The sequence below is a fragment of the Sapajus apella genome, unplaced genomic scaffold (genome assembly GCF_009761245.1).
Source record: "Sapajus apella isolate SASKATOON/1434 unplaced genomic scaffold, GSC_monkey_1.0 scaffold36, whole genome shotgun sequence".
NCBI lineage: Eukaryota > Metazoa > Chordata > Mammalia > Primates > Cebidae > Sapajus > Sapajus apella.
The window spans coordinates 1,199,414-1,211,610 of NW_022436976.1; the positions used below are offsets into that span (position 1 = coordinate 1,199,414).

At 38.3% G+C, this 12,197-nt stretch overlaps 1 long non-coding RNA gene across 1 annotated transcript in view; it reads left to right on the plus strand.

The window, feature by feature from the left end:
- LOC116563744 overlaps positions 1-11,839 on the plus strand; it is an 80,226-nt gene extending 68,387 nt beyond the window's left edge. The window contains exons 2-3 of the long non-coding RNA XR_004274547.1: positions 8,969-9,084; positions 10,365-11,839. This is a non-coding gene — a long non-coding RNA (uncharacterized LOC116563744). The remainder of the gene's footprint in view (positions 1-8,968; positions 9,085-10,364) is intronic.
- The last annotated feature ends 358 nt before the right edge of the window (positions 11,840-12,197 follow it).

Below are 12,197 nucleotides of genomic sequence, written 5' to 3' on the forward strand. Positions count from 1 at the left end.
TTTCTGACCCTTTAATCTCAGAGAATGTTAATAGAGTATCATTTCAAGGATTCCCCTTCTAGCACAATCTTGGTCAAGATCAGGCCAAGGATATAGACAGCTTCAATAATGCACAAATGCTCTAAACCTGCTTGAACCTATGTAAGAACTGAGCAGTGGCTTGTGCGCTGAGTCAAATCACCTTCTCTCCGTGGGACATCAATTTCTATCAGTGCCCTACGTACCTGATTCTCTCATTCGTGTCGCTTTCGTCCTCTTAGCATTCCTTCCACAATTCAGCTCAAAACTTACTTCCTAGAAGTGTCTGATACATATTCTCCATTTATCTGTGTTCCTTTTTTGTTAGGTATGGCCTACTCTGGTGTAGAACATATAATAATTATGATAATTTGACTTTGGGAAGCTGAGGCGAGTGGATCACCTGAGGTCAGGAGCTCGAGACAAGCCTGACCAACATGGTGAAACCCTGACTCTATTAAAAATAAAAAAAATTAGCCAGGCATGGTGGCATGTGCCTGTAATCTCAGCTATTTGGGAGGCTGAGGCAGGAGAATTGCTTGAACCCAGGAGGCGGAGGTTGCAGTGAGCTGAGATTGTGCCATTGCACTCCAGCCCGGGCAAAAAAAGAGAAACACCACCCCCTCTCAAAAAAAAAAAAAAAAAAAATAGAATCATTTGAGGCCAATTGTTAAAAAAAATAGCTTCCCAGACCCCTCCCTGGAAATTCTGATTCAGTGGGTCTGGCATGGGGTAGAGAATGAGGATAGGTATTTTAATTTTTAATGAGGGTCACAGATAGTTCTTATCATCAGGCAACCCTGGGAAACACTGCCATCATCCTTATAAGCTTGGGTTTGGGAGCAGACTAGCCAGGGTTTGAGAATGGGTTCTCATGCTTTTTAGCATATGTAATAGTGGGCAAGTCACCACGTCCTAAGCTGTGTTTTCTTCATCTAGAAGATGGGGATGATAATCACTGTCCCAGTGTTGTTCTGGGGACTAAATGACTCACTTAGAGCATAGCACTTAGAATGTCTGGAACATTCTAAGTGCTCAGCAAATATGTGACAATCATATTCATATTTTGCTTGTAGTTTGCTTGGTTATGTTACTGTGATTCAAAATCTGAAAGATGGTTGCCTTGGTTCTAGAGTGTAGCACTAGAGTGATTCAGGATAGAGTGACCCAGGAGATTTTACCATAGCCAAAGACTATTGTTGAGAGCCTGCTCATCTCTCCCAACTTTTTATTGCCTCAATAAGTTATCACCCTTTGTTCTCTTTAATTCTACCTGCCGTCTCCACTGAACTATAGAAAGGTCTTTGAGTCCAGTGACCCTGTCATCTAGTTTTGTTATACAGTAGATCCAGTATCCTATACAGTGGGCTGTCGACAGAGGGCACAACCTAATAAAACACACATTTATTTCATGGAGTTATAGAGCCATCATCTCTTACTTAGGTTAGGACCACTCCTAATGGGTCTTGAGGTCTTGATGTCTTATCCTCTTGCTTCCCTACAATGCATTCTACACTGCAGCCAAAGTGATCTTTGAGCAATATCATCACAGCACGCCAGTCCTGTTTGAAATCTTTCATTGCTTTCTCCTGTATTTATAATAAAATCCAAACTCTTTACCGTGGACTTGTAAGCCTTACCTGATTTGGGCTAGTCTGTCTGTCTTTCTGACCTCATCCCTTGTGATTCATCTCCTGGATTGTTACATTCCAGCAACACTGAAGTCCTCCCTGCCTAGACTGTCCTTTCCCTCCATCATCACCTAACACTTAGCCCAGATGTCACCTCAGAGATCTTCCCTCGCTTCCCAATCTCATGTTTTCTGCCATTACTTCCTATCCTATCTTCCTGGTTCATTTTTTCCTCATCACTTACCACTGTCCAATACTGCACTTATCAGTAGGTGATATTAGTTTATGTGTTTATTGGAAGCTCCATGACAGCAGGCATCCTGTCTATCTTGTATTCCAAGTACTGGAAGCAGAACCTGGTACCTTCATGGACCTGGTACATATTTATCAAATTGATAATTGAAGTTTAAAGATAAAGAACATCCATATAGTCTAATATATTTCAACTTTTTTAAAGCAAGGAACTCTTATCAAACAAAATGTTTGTTTTTAAATTATTAATTTGGGTTTTTTTTCTTTAACTTCTTTTTTAGCAATTAATAGGACTCCATATACATAAAAAGTTCTTAGCAAACACTTAACAATTTACTGAGTCCTTGTTCAATGAGATCCACCACCAGGGGGAAATCAATCCACTTACTGATAGCTTTGGACAGCGAAAAAATCTGGCTGAAGGAGAAGCAGGTTTGACCCCAGGAAACGAAGGCAGGCAGAAGCATCAAGTGTTCTGGTAGTGCGGCTCCTCCAAGGCTTCCCCATGGCTCTGCAGAGAGAGGTGATAGGAGGCAGGAGAGGCAGGGCTATCTCTAGAGTACTCAGAAGACAAGCAGCTAGAGAGGACTTTTTAATGCAGGCCAGGCTGCGGCAAGAAAATGCCTGGCCTTGAGCAGGCCTGTACCAGTGGCTACAGCACTGCAGAAAGGATGGCAGTGGTGGTGGCGGCGGGGATACGTGGAAGCAGCAGTTGTGCCACAGGAACAACTTCTCAGGGAGGTACTAACATGGGAAGCAGCCTCCCACCAGCCTCAAGCCAGAGGGAACTGAGAAGAGGGCAATGATGCCAGAGACAAGTAAGGGGCAGCAAGGAGGTCCTTGAAAGTCTCACACTTTTCCAGGAGACAGGAAGGGATTCAAAGGCCTGAGATTCCAGCAGTTGAGAATGTGTGATCTCAGTCACAGCCATTGGCTTTGTTGTCATTTGGGTTGATTTACTTTTCAGTATCATTCTCAAGAATTAAGCAAAATAATGTGTGCAAAGCATCTAGCAGAGTGCGTGGGTGTTGTCAGCAAATGTTGCTTCCTCTCGTTATTGGGCAAGCACCAGTACCACCATATCAGAATTAAGCCAAATAGACGAATGCTGTGTTAAGCTCTATGGAAGAAACATTGATAAATTAGACATTGTCCATGTCTTCAAAGAGTTGACAATATGGAAGTGACATGATCATTCAAAAGGCACAAAGTGCAAAGTGCTATCTGAAGCAGTGCCAATAAAGTGTTAAGTATGTGAATATAGGTGGCATAAATTCCAGCATAGGGGGCTGGATAAGCTTTATGGAGAAACCTTGGGTCTTAAAGAATGGATATAATTTAAGCATGGGAAGCATGGGTACAGGGTAAAGAGGAGGAGAAGATAGTGAAGGAATAATAAGAAATTTAGGAGAAAAACCAAGATTAGAGTAGTAAATATAAGGGAGAATTTCAAACAGGAGATGATGATCAAAAGCGTCGAGTATGGGCCAGGTACGGTAGCTCATGCCTGTAATCCCAGCACTTTGGGAGGCTGAGGCGGGTGGATCACAAAGTCAAGACATTGATACCATCCTGGTCAACATGGTGAAAGCCCGTTTCTACTAAAAATACAAAAATTAGCTGGGCGTGGTGGCATGTGCCTATAATTCCAGCTTCTCAGGAGGCTGAGGCAGGAGAACTGCTTGAACCCGGGAGACGGAGGTTGCAGTGAGCCGGGATTGTGCCATTGCACTGCAGCCTGGGCAATAAGAGTGAAACTCTGTCTCCAAAAAAAAAAAAAAAAAAAAGTATCCAGTGTGAAGGACTTCCACTTCTGGCTTTGATGAAGTTTCTAGTAACAGCCCTCTTTCCATAAATAGCTGTAAAACTGGACAAAATATATGGAGCAACTGTTTTCAGACATTGGAATTCAGGCACTGTTGAACTTTGATCCCTGGGAAAAGGGAAGTACATGAAATGAACCCCTTGGTCACATTGTCTTTTTCTCTGGAGGCACAGGAAAGTGGAGCCCAAGTTGATAACAGTTGCTTTACTGTTCTCAGGACGCAGAGATCACAGTTCAGGGCTGCTGAGGTGGTTGAAATTTATAGGTCAAGGTAATGAAGAGAAAGCTGCACAGAGAAACAGGTCCAGAAATCTGCATATGGGTACTGTAAAGTCTTTGGTCGAATGCTAAGCTTCTCACTTTCAGGGTAAGACTCTACGAAGTCTGGTGGAAAACAACTACTGGGGAGCTGTAAGCTGGATGGAGATTCTAGAAGGTGCACAAAACTGGAGATGTAGATGTTCTGAGTGGAGATGTTCTCAGTGATTCCCCGGGTTTTCAGTGAAGACCCCAGAAAGGCCAGGCAGGAGGAGCAGGGCTGCTCTAGCCCTGGACTCAAGGCTATTCTAAATTCATCCAAAGAAAGCTTAAAAACAGGTTCCTAAAAATTAAGCGTATCCACTCGTAAATTAACATAACAGAACTAAACACTCTTTAAATCCAGACCTGATAATGTAGCATTTCATATCTAGCATACAATTTAAAAATTACTAGATATGTGAAGAGGCATGACAACAGTAGATTTTTTTAAGTCAAAAGAAACATACTCAGAGATGGCAGATCTGTTAACATTAGCAAGCAAAGGCTTTAAAACAGTTCTTATAAATATGTTTAAAATTTTAAAGAAAATATGGACTCCAATCAATAGAGAGAAATTCTCACCAGAAAAATGGAAATTATAAAAGAAAAGAAGCTAGAAATTGTAGAATTGAAAAATGTAATACCTAAAATGAAAAAAAAAAAAAATGGGCTTCACAGCAAAATGGAGTCCATAGAAGAAAAAAAAAAATAGTGACACTGAAGACAGGGCAGTATAAACTCTGAGCTGAAGCACATAGTAAAAAAAGCACTGAAAAAAATGAACAGAGCTTCACTCACTTGTGGAATAGTATGAGGTGGCCTAACATTTGTGAAACTGGAGTTCCAGAAAAAGATGAAAGAGAAATTGGGGCAGAAAATATATTTGAAGAAGTGATAGCTGAAAAAATTCCCAATTTGGTGAAAAATATTAACCCATAAACTAAGAATCTGAATAAACCCCATGCAGGATAAAAAAAAAAGAAAACCACTCCTGGGCACATTATAACCAAATTTATGAAAGCCAAGGATCAAAGAGAAAAGTCTTAATAGCAGTATGAGAAAAAGACCCTTTCTACACAAGATCCAGGGGAACAACAATGCTGACTTATCAGTAGACCAAAAGACAATTGAATAACACGTTTAAGGTGCTAAAAGAAAGAAAACCTGTCAACCTGGAATGAGAAACTTAGTGAAAGATAAAGATCCCTTAAAAATGAAAGAAAAAAGAGAATATGGGAAGAGAAGGGAAGGAGAGAGGAGGGGAGGAGAGGGGAGAAGGGAGACAGGAAGGAAAAGGAAGGAAAGGAAGGAGAGGAAGGAAGACAGGAAGGGAGGGAGGGAGGAAGGAAGGGAGGGAGGGAGGAAGGAAGGGAGGGAGGGAAGGAAAGAAAGGGGAAGAAGAAGGGGAAGAAAAACACTGCCAAGCAAAAACTGGATGTATCCATGGTACACATATACTGTAAGAAATATTAAAGGAAGTTCTTCAGGCTAAAGGAAATGACACCAGATAGAAACTCAGATCAACATTTTAAAAAATGACGACTAGTGCTAGAAGTGGTAAATATGTGGGTAAATAGAAATTACTTTTTTCCTTGACTATTATTGAATGAGTAAAACTTAATTATGAAGCTGAGTTTTTGGTAGACATGGCAATAGTCTGGGACTCAGGAAATCTGGGATCTGGTCCACTTTTGTAGCCTTAGGTAAGTGGCTTAATCAATACTTGATATTCCTCTCTAATTGGCAATAATTGGTATATTTGAATTGTCAGTAATTCTAGTTCCATTACCAGAAAGTAAAAGGAAGTTTATTTTTATCATTGCTGAATACCTCAAAAGGGTATCTACTTATTAGTTCTTAAATTTAATGTATATATGAATTACCTAGGAATCTTGTTAAATTCAAGATAGAATAATAAAGTTATTGTGGTATAGTAAAAAGATAGACAAGTAGATCAATGAAATAAAAATAGATTCTTTTTTATCCCTTTTACTTCTAACTTGCTGTTTATATTTATACTTTATACATAAAGCATCTCTCTTATAAACTCTATAGCATTGGTTCTTCTTTTTTTAATTCAGTTTGATAATATCTGCCTGTTAATTGGAATGTTTTGTTTGCTTACACTTAATAAAATTTTTGATGTTGAAGCTACATCTAGTATTTTGCTATTTGTTTTCTCCCCTCTGTTTGTTTTGTCTCTTTTTTGTTGTTGTTCCTTTGTTTCCTTTGTTTCTCCTTTTCTTCCTTCTTTTGGATTTGAGATTTATTTATTTATTTATTTTTTGAGATAAGGTCTCACTCTGTCGCCCAGGCTGGAAGGCAGTGGCCCAATCTCTGTTCCCTGCAACCTCCACCTCCTGGGTTCAAGTGATTCTCCCACCTCAGCTTCCCAAGTATCTGGGACTATAGGCACATGCCACCAACCCCAGCTAATTTTTGTATTTTTTGATAGAGATGCGGTTTCACCATGTTGTCCAGGCTGGTCTCGAACTCCTGACCTCAAATGATCTGCCCACCTCAGCCTCCGAAAATGCTGGGATTATAGGCGTGAGCCACCACAGGGAGCTCAATAATTTTTAAATATTTCCTCTATTGGCTCGAAAACTGTATGTGGTTATTTTATTTTGGGTGACCTAGGGACTGAAATATGCATTCTTAGCTTAGCAGAATCTACTGTGATATCACATACTGCATGTGTAGTATATAAAATACACAAAAGCAAATTTTCTGTCTTGCAATGTGTTCTTTGTGCTATTGTCATACTTACACATAAGTTAAAAGCTCCACAAGAAGTTGTATTATATTTGCTTTAAATGATCAATTGTCTTTAAAAGAAGTGAAATAAAGGTTGATATTAGAGCAATTCTGGAAAACTTCGTAGGTTTAATCTGATTACTGTATTTTTCAAATGTTGTATGTGAGGTCTTTTATAGGCCCCACCTGCTGGGTTGGATGAAGAAATCCTTGAGGGAAGTCAGCGCTATAGTGTTGTTGGCTATCCTTCTTTGAAATTTTGAAAAGAATCTTTTCAAAATTCACCCTGGAGAAGGAGAAGGGAAAGATGCTTAGAGAGGAAGGGAAATACTGGCAAAGGGATGGGGAGAATGAAACCACTTTAAGACTGTATTTTAAAGGCTCATTAAGCTTTACGTTTAATGAAGTATAATTTGAAGAGATGTATTTCCTTTTGGAAGGCAAGTTTTAAGACACTAGGGAGTTAGTTCACCCAGGGAGATGCTGATAATTATATTTTAATTGTCAGTAATTCTAGTTCCATCACCAGAAAGCAAAATGCAGGTAGTAAAGGATGACTCTTTACTTGAAATCTCTGGGGGAAGAAAGAACTTAGCTTCTCTTGAGGTCATCTGGTGTTTAAAGAAAATGTGTCATTGATGACTTAATTATTTATGACTTGAGAATTTGCATTAGTATAATTATATTACATTTTATAATCATTTTTTCTGTAGAAAACAGATTGCCTTAAATCTGCAGGTATCATAGAGATTGAGCTAAAATTGCATTCAACATACCATAAATATATACTTCCTAATCATTTAAATATTTGCAATCATTGTATATCTCAGTTAAAATATATGTTCACATTATACTTTAAATCTGTATTTCCTTTGAACATTATTATATTTTGCAAGAACAGAAAGATTATCTAAAACCTTTCTGTAATGATAATGGAAACCTTGTTAACATCTGAATCATGTTCAATGTGAAAAAGAGAATCAGGGCCAATTTAACATTTAGTGCCCTTTCTTGGCAGAGATTGATAGAGCACTGGTGTGAAAAAGGACTGCTTTCTTTTCTTTTATTTTGAATCTGCAAAGTGTTACTAAGTACCATAGTCCCTCGCCTTTGGAAATACCATGGCTTTTTGGTTCACCAGCTGTGTATTATATACCAACAGACAGTACAACTCATGGCCATTTTTTTACATTCTTAGAGCCATTCATGACTGTTTCTTTACCTCATGTGCCATATGACACCTTTTATTTAAATAAGTCCTCATGTTTGTGATCACTGCGTGTCAGGTTATCTGGTCTGTGGCTGGCCTTCCAACTGTTCATCAGCCTGAGCTCACAAGAAGCAGACACAATTGTCAGAGTCATGGTGCTGTTCTGTTAGGTTAAGTCATCCTGGTAGTATCCAAAAAATTTCTGGTATAAGAATTATTTTTTTCTGTTTTGAGTTAATGAAGCAGAAGCACAAACTGTGAGCAATGTCTGTAAATAGGCTTTGTTCTTTTATGCAGAATATTCTCAATGTTAACACCTGCAAGAAGATAGTATGTGTTATATTTGTTTTATAATATTAGTGTTCATGTAGAATGATGGCAGGAAAACAAACTAGGTTTTATTTCTTACTGCTCATTATTGGTTGAAGAATTCCTGTGAGGGTTTATGGTATTAGGTTAAACCATGTGAAATTGCTATTTGTGTAGACAATTTCATATGACTCAACCTAACAGGAAACAAAGCAGCTTCAGTTCTAGAATACAAGATATGATTCAATTAATTCTCTGTACATCATTGTGAGTCTGCTACAAATATCTTAAATGAGTACATATAATTTAAACATTGGAAGTGTAAAAACAAGATTTGTTTTCCTCTTATTCTACTTTGCTTTTACTCTGTGTCATTGCTCTCTTGCTTTCAAGGAAAATACAGACTCAATATACAGAACATCTCCTGACATTTGCCATCCTGTAGGTCTTGAGAGGTAAATGAGTAACAACACAAATATTGCTTACTCAGTTGTGGGTTAAAGTTATCTTTCTATTATTTTAACAATAACTTAAATTTGCAGCTCTTCCTTAATGAATTTTTATGAACTCTTTTTTCTCTAGAGAAGACAATTTCATCACAGAAATATATTAAAAGTATTGAAATGCCTTTCCCCTCTCTTTTCTTCCATATTTCTCCATTCGCAGTTTCATCTGTACAGAAAAGGAGCTCTGGTAGCTTTGGTCAACACTTTTCAGCAGAAAATGCTTCAAAATACAAAGCAAGAGCTATTTTTAAGAAATATCTTTTAAATTTATATTAGGTAAGTTAAATTTTAGATGTCCTCCTTTACAGTAAAAGTAAACATATTTTATTTAATTATATTAATCAAAATATACTTGTATTCAAGTGTTCTTATATGTCAATACTCCTGGATACATTTAAATTACATTGACAGAAAACATCCATTTCCTCACATTTTCAAATACCAAGCAAGAATCTGGTTGTTAGCATGGTTGTATTTGAAAAAAATGTAATCCAGCCAGGCTGATCTTGTTTTTCCTTTATTCTTTAAGCCAGAAGCAATTACTTTTCATTTCAGGATTAAGCGGCTGTAACGCTGCCACTGGTCGCTGAGGCTCCTGGTTTCAGCATGTCTCCTTGGTTCCCAGCCAGCTCTGGGTGTTCAGGTAGCAGCTGTAGCTGGGAGTGTCTCTCTAGCCCGCATTCCTTGGCCATGAATTTTGCAGCCCTGTTTATCTGATGAAGACCTCCCAGTAATGAATTACTCATGACATCGTCACACAGGCCTTAATGAATGATATGGAAAGATACTAAATATTTTTCCTCCCGGAATGCCAACCAATCCTCAGTGTCCCAGCCCCTTCACTCCAGCTGATCACCGCAAAGTCTTGGTACTGAGATCCAGTGAGACCTTTGCCCTACAAAAACCACATTCTCACTGGGTGCTTACAAGTCCTGTCCATGGGACAGTTACCCAAGCCTGCTTAGAGAATTTTTAACAATTACAATCTGCCCATTTGCTGAGTCTCACTTCTCTGCACTAATTATTGACTTCAATTTATATTTTTAATGTACAAATGCTATCACCAACTTCAGTGCATGAAGACTTCTCTTCCTCCTCTTGAAACCCATGACTTTGCTTGGGATAACAGGGGTGGCTTTATAGCGTGGCTTTATAGCATGGCTTTCTCATTATTTCATAGGTCCTCATTTTGCTTTCCTGAGCCAGATTTTAAATTCCTTGAGAGAGGAGACTCTGAAAACTAGAAATACCTATACAGACAGATAGTTAAAAAAAAAAATGGACAGAAAGACATCTGTTGCTGTAAGTAATCCAGAAAATTTGCCTTAACACGATCAGAAGAGATCTTCGGCTATAATATACGACTCTTCTCCTTTACCCCTCCTGCCCTCTGCTGGAACTGCTAATGAGCAGTAAGATGGCCAAAGCAGGACATTGTATGAGAAATATGGGAAAACCAGGGCTGGTCTGACTAGAAGGGGAGTTGAGTAACTGTGATTTGTGAGTCCACAATGGAGATCTTTGAAGTCCTTCATGATGTGCCTTTGCATAACTAGCATCCTCCTCACAAGACTCTATGGTTGACTGTGCACAAAGATATAATTCTGCCTGCCTGCATGAGATGGATCAAGTGACCTTGTATATTCTCTTCCTCCTCTGTGCTTGTTTCATCTCCATAAACATCTGGTGGATGGCAGACAGCTGAGCCAGGTACTGCCCCTTCCTAAACACAAATGCCCTCCCCATTCACCATTCCCTAGAGCCTTCACCACATTTATCTATGAAAGGCATTTACTAGGGTGTAGCAAGACTGCCAATTTGGTAATGCAAAGCTGGAGATAAGTGTGAAACTCTAGACTGGTTTTCTGTTTCAAATGGCAGCAGGATGTGACAGCTGCTGAGGCAGCCTTTTGCCCTTGGAGAGGAGAAGCAGGAGCATGATCACTAGATGACCTCTCCCTCTAGCTTTCTCCTGGGTGGTAGGGACAGTCTCCCTCCCAGTCCCACTCTTGGTCAGGTGGCTACATATCATGAAAAAGAGGAGGAAAAACATGTTTTTGCTTTTAAAATTATTATTAAAAGAGAATACTCTTTGGGGAAGCAGAATCCATTAGCTGAATTCATTTCAGTATCTATGGTTAATTAATTTAGGCAGCCTTAATGCAATTTTATTATATAGCCTTTAAGAGCTGTTCTGGTAAATGCCCATCCTATAAATACTAGCACTACTTTATATGTGTGATTTTTTTTTGGAAGGGTAAATCTGAATTATTATCCAGATATTAATCTGTGCACAACCCCATCCAGACAATGCAAAGATGCTTCCTCATATTTTGAGCATTGTTCAATACATTCAGAAGCAGGGGGGAAAACTGCTCAGATATGACGTTCTACATTTTAAGTCAGTGGATAAGTCAGCCTGGTTGCGTCCCAAAACATACTCTTGAACATCAATTTCACCTTACTACTGACCAAGTAATTGATTTCTGCATTTCATTCTGTAAATTAAACACTAGACTTTAAATTACTAGAAGAAATAGCACAGTTAGCCAATAAACCTTTCTTATAAAATGACAGTATTTTAATTTATTAGATACATTAGCATTTATTCATGTCTAAGATTTCATCAATCAATTTTCCATTTTAAAAAGCTGTCTCTGGAAGCAACAGTGGAGAGATGCTGAGTTCCAAAAGCAATGTTGTTCAAGGCAGCAGGTCTAGCGTTCCAGGCACATGCTTAACTAAATTCTGGTCAATAACTATGTGGTTCCAAGTATAAACCCATGTTTTTTAAAGTATCTACCTTCTGAACTGACTCTTTTGGAATGTCAGAATTTTAAAAAGAAAATATTTAAATTTCTCTATTTAAGAGGTGTGCTATGTTTGTTCAATATTGCAGCAACCTCTGATTATTATTTTAAAATATTTATTTTGCCACTTTGACAGACTTCTTCTACACTGCCCTTGGGTTTTAATTTTGTTTACAGTACTGAATTTCCATAGTTGGCTTCAGATTAAATGAATATTAGTATGTCGTGGTGATTTTATTAATTAGTTGCTTTTGAAACATTTTTTAAGCTGAAAGTTACTCCAAAATAGAAGCTCTAAGAATCACTACCACCAAGTTAACTTTAAGTCATTTATTCATTTCATTCAGTCAACAAAAATATGTTTAACACGTAGGACTTGACTGACTTATCCCTAAGTAAGGTAGGCACAGGACCTGGGGTCCACAATACCTTTAGACGCCTCTGAAAACAATCTTTTAAAATCAGAAGAAAAAAGTCAAAGAAAGTATTTATGTATAATACTAATATATTCATTTTCATACCAGCATAATCATAAAATATAATTTTAAGTATTTTTTAATGGAGGAAGGGGCCCATGAA